The sequence below is a fragment of the Strongylocentrotus purpuratus genome, unplaced genomic scaffold (genome assembly GCF_000002235.5).
Source record: "Strongylocentrotus purpuratus isolate Spur 01 unplaced genomic scaffold, Spur_5.0 spur5_scaffold_19, whole genome shotgun sequence".
Classification (NCBI taxonomy): domain Eukaryota; kingdom Metazoa; phylum Echinodermata; class Echinoidea; order Camarodonta; family Strongylocentrotidae; genus Strongylocentrotus; species Strongylocentrotus purpuratus.
The window spans coordinates 25,175,045-25,179,876 of NW_022145604.1; the positions used below are offsets into that span (position 1 = coordinate 25,175,045).

The following is a 4,832-nucleotide window of genomic DNA, read 5'->3' on the forward strand; positions in this document are numbered from 1 at the left end:
TTTGGACTTAACGCTTTTGGGGGTCAACGGGGCGCGAGTTTGAAATGTGTATTTTATGTCATTTTTTGTGGACTTTCTTCAGCATTATTGTGAGTCAGAAATCTTTTTCAGAACTGTTTGTCAATTATTGTCAGAATTAGTAAATTCCAAAGATGCTAACGAAACTAATGATGGATGCAGGCGCGGATCCAGGATTTCTTAGGGGAGGGGGCCCAACTTTTTTTTTTTTTGCTCCCGAAAATTTGAAAATCGCGCCGGCCGAAAAGTCGCTCAGTGGGGGGGGGGGGGGGGGGGGGGGGGGGGGGGTGGGGGTAGTGAGCACATTTTTTTTTTTTTTGATCCTCAAAAATTTTCGATTTGCACCCCCCCCCCCCCCTTGAGCGCCAGGGGGGGCCCAACCCCCAAAAAAGGTAAAAAATCACGTGATTTTACATGATTTTTTTTTCTCAAGGGGGGGGGGGGCCCGGGCCCCCCGGGCCCCCCCCCCCCCCCCCCCTGGATCCGCCACTGGATGGATGTAAGAAGGATTAAAAGGAGGTCAATCGTGTACTTTCGATGGAACACACACACAAACGTGATGAGTAGTGAGAGAAAGAGAGCGAGAGAGAGAGAGAGAGCAAGAGAGTGTTTGTGAATGAGAGAGAGAGGGATTAGAAGGAGGGGAGAGGGAATCATGGTAAATAAAAGGCGAGAGAGACAGAGAGAGAGACATACAGACAGGGAGGTTATGGTGATGGTGGTGGTGATGGTACTTGGTGGTGGTGGTGGTGGTGGTGGTGGTGGTGTTGGCGACGTGGCGTCGTGGTGACGAGCATGGTGTTGAAACTGGTGGTGGTGGTGGTGGTGGCGAGATGGCGACGGTTGATGGTGATAACTGATAACGATGAAATGTGGGGACGGGTTAACGACAGACAGACAGAAAGACTATCGGACAGACAGACAATGCTTGAAAACAGTAACAACACTGACATGCCAACGATAGACACAATAGTTTAATTTTATATAGAATTGTCTTCATGGGCGTCTCTAAGATAAATTTCAATTAAGGGGATTTGTCACGATACATTAAAAGCAAGCTTAGTCGTTCGGCGTTAACTATACCCTTCTTTAGGCACAAATACTGCATTCTATTTCTATCAATTTTGGTTGAATAGCTGTAACTTTTACCATATATTTAACCCGTTCGAACACTGTACTCGTGGTTTCTCCTGCCTTTGTAAGAGTGTCAAATATACGAAGATAAATCATATGTAAGCAGATCAGAACATGCCACAATTCTAAGCTTGTGGGGCAAGGTCTTCATATAATGGATAAACCAATGGTGTATCATGGAGATTCTTGCCGGGAAGGGGGGGGGGGCGCAAGTCTGGCAATTTTCTGACAAGAAAACAAAAGAAGAAGAAGAAAATAATGTCCAGGGGAAAAAAAGAAGATAAATCACTTGTTAAGCAGATCAGATCGTGTGTCACAATTCTACGGGGGCAAGGTCTTTATATCTCTATAATCATGGGATTATATAGGGGGCGACATGTCCGACAATTTTTTGACACGAAAATACCCCCCCCCCCTCCCAAAAAATAAAAATAAATGACCACCGAAAAAGGGAAGATAAATCAAATTTGTAGGAGATCAGAACGTGACACCATCACGCTAAGCTCTTGGGACAAGGTCTCTGTAACTCATGGGTTACCTATGGGCTGTGGCATATATCCAGGAGGAATCTATGGCCCGGAGGTTTGGGGGGGGGGGGGTGACATAATTCCTCCCCAAATTCCCCTGGCAAACTTTTAAAACGGCTCTCATATATTTAAGAAGTATTTTTCCCAAAAAAATATGACAAAGATAAGGGGGTTATAGTATTTTGCCGGGAGGAAAACACATTATTTGTTGCGCATTTAAAAATTATATTTCACACAAATACTTCCGAGAGGGGCAGTTTCAATACCCCATCGTATGTCCCACAGAAATCATGATTGGATTACGTCATTAATGATCGCACACTTAAAAAGCTGACGTACAAGGCCTTTGAAATTGCTGTAAGTTTATTTTGGTTGATTTTTTCGAAAGTATTTGCAATCGTCTTATGGACTTAGAGAATCGAATTTATTCATGTCAGCCTAATTACGTAGCTGCAGTTTAATGCACTTTTTTTACACTGCATCAGGACAACACCGCCTCGGAATAACCCCATGCAGCCCGAGCCAGGATAATACGTGAGCTTATTATTAATCTTTGGAGAATTGGGAACAATAATGTAGTTGAACGAGTTCATTGTCCACCTCTGAATCATAGATCCGCCTTCGCCTTCTTCTAGTTTTCGGCCTACTTTTTTCGACCATAACATAATGTGATTATGTCAAAGGATTCTATCTCTTGCAATTATAATAACAAATTGGCCTGTTTAATTACACACAGTGACGTTGTCAACACGCCTTCAAACATTGAACACGGATTTCCTATCAATTTTGACTAACGCCATTGCTTCCTTCCTTCTTGTTTTGTCATTAAATGTGAACAACAATTGCCTACTACAGTAAAGCTATAGTAAACTATAGGTAGTGATAGACCTAGTAAAATGTCTATTATTATGTAAACAATACAATCGCTCCTTATATGGCCTTATTGGGGCCACAAACCATTACCTCATCATGACGCCACCGTGACTTTGACCCAGGTAATAGACAAGGTAGAATTGGACAGGGGTTGATGGAGAGAGAGAGAGAGGGGGGGGGGGAGAGAGAGAGAGAGAGAGAGGGGGGGGGGGGGGAGAGAGTAGAGGGCAGACAGAAAGAGGCAGAGGAGAGAGAAGACAAGAGATATATAGACATAGAAACTCACAGATAAAGGGAGACAGTGAGAGATGGTTATTATGCATGCATACAGGCCAATTAAATAGCTTACCTCCTTACACAGGCATAGGTCCTTGTATTTTCTTCCATAAGATAGGCCCGTGAGGAAAAACTCATTTTTCAAACCCATGGCAAATGTGTAAACAAAATCAAGTATACAAATTGATATTGGTTTTGGTTTACCGAGAAAATTATACATAGGTCTGGAGCAGAACTTTCGTTTGACCTGGTGATGAAGATAATCGTTGAACAGAATATGATTTATTCACAAGTGTCTATATTCGTCGAACGGCTCTAAAAAAAAAAACATGACGACGACTATGGTAAAGAAAATATATTAAATCAGTCACCGAAAGTGACGAGAGAAATGAGGTTCACACTATTGTTATTTCATGTTACTTCACGAGTGAAATAATTAACAAAAATATGCCATCAAAATAAATCCCATTTGCACTGTCTTGGAATTTCACCCAAGTTAAGATTGTTCAGAATGTATGTGATGGCGCTATTTAAAAGTTGCCATAGTGAGTTTATTGCTGCATCATGTCAATAGACCGGTTTACTGGATGTTTCTTTCCTTGGGACTTAGTGACGAGTTAGTCCATTAACCTGCTTTTAATGAACGAACTAAAGTACTCAGAATCCAGTCTGCATACACATTGCTTGTTGCTATGTAGGACAAGCATCGGGAAAGCTTTCAGGTTGTCAAAAACAACGCGCAAATTGTAGTTAACCGATCTATTGAATAGGCATGTTATTCACTCTTTACAGAAATGGTAGGGCGAAGGAGGCCAGTAAATAAAAGTGGTTATTCAATTTTATTATACTGTTCGTGCATGCACGCTGTCCACTTCGAACTACTTTGATGCAAAACATAATTCAATTATAAGCTAAGTTTTATGCCGATTCATCCGTTAAGTGTTGTTGCCCACCAACTCATGCAGTACTCAATCATCACCTCTAAAAAAAATCAACAACACAAATCATCATGATAAACGTCATCACCGTCGTCGTCGTCATCATGATCATCAATGACATTATCATTATCATGATCATCGTCGTCGTCATCTTCTTCATCATCAGTACTCCCCGCATCTATCGCACCCTTTTCCTTTCGCTATTCGTCCTTCCTGTATAGGCCTATTATGTACTTTTATTGTTTAGCAGATATTTCTGCAGTAATTGCAAATATTCAAACAACAATAACATCATATAATATAATTGAATTACATAAAAATGTGACAACTTGAATACAAAAGAATGCATAGATGTAATTTATATATAGAAGCAAACAATTGAATAAATACAGACCCGTATAATTTTCTATGATTTGGAGTTTTGTTAATCGAGGCTTAAATGAATAACTGAGAGATATGAGCGTGTTTATTATTAATGTCAGGTAAAGCATTCCAAATATCCGGACCATGGTGTCTCATCGATTTATAAGCCAAAATAATTTTATTTTGCAAACAAGAATACTGTCTTGAAAACAAATCAGTTCGGTCTTTATGTATTGATTTATTAAAAAGAATAATATACCAACAGAAGCCCGGTTAGCTCAGTCGGTAGAGCATCTGACTTTTAATCAGAGGTTCGCGGGTTCAAGTCCCTCATCGGGCGAGAGTATACTTTTGCGTGTTTATCTTATCATGTTTAAGCAGTTCTAACACTGGAAGAAGAAGATTGGGAGCAAGTATGAGAATCTAATCTATTAAACCATTCATCAATTATCCGACATATGTATGTGTGTAATTAGGTGTAGTTGTTTTGTTTGTTTACAAACGTGTATAAATCATTGTGTTATTTACGTCTGAGAGGGAAGACATACCATCATCATTCGAAAGAGGCGACTGGCTTTTAGAGATCGAGTTGTCTTCCGAGGTTGGTACTACCGACTTGACTCGACTCCATCAAATTGAAGGTGGCGCGCGCGGCGGGTGTATAATGTACGTGTACGTGTACGTGTGCGATCAATAATTTACA

The 4,832-nt window shown here is 40.7% G+C and overlaps 1 non-coding gene across 1 annotated transcript; it reads left to right on the top strand.

Annotated features, from left to right (window-relative positions):
* Nucleotides 1-4,396: 4,396 nt before the first annotated feature.
* On the top strand, nt 4,397-4,469 carry TRNAK-UUU. The gene has a single exon. It is a non-coding gene; the product is annotated as a tRNA-Lys (tRNA).
* Nucleotides 4,470-4,832: the final 363 nt, after the last annotated feature.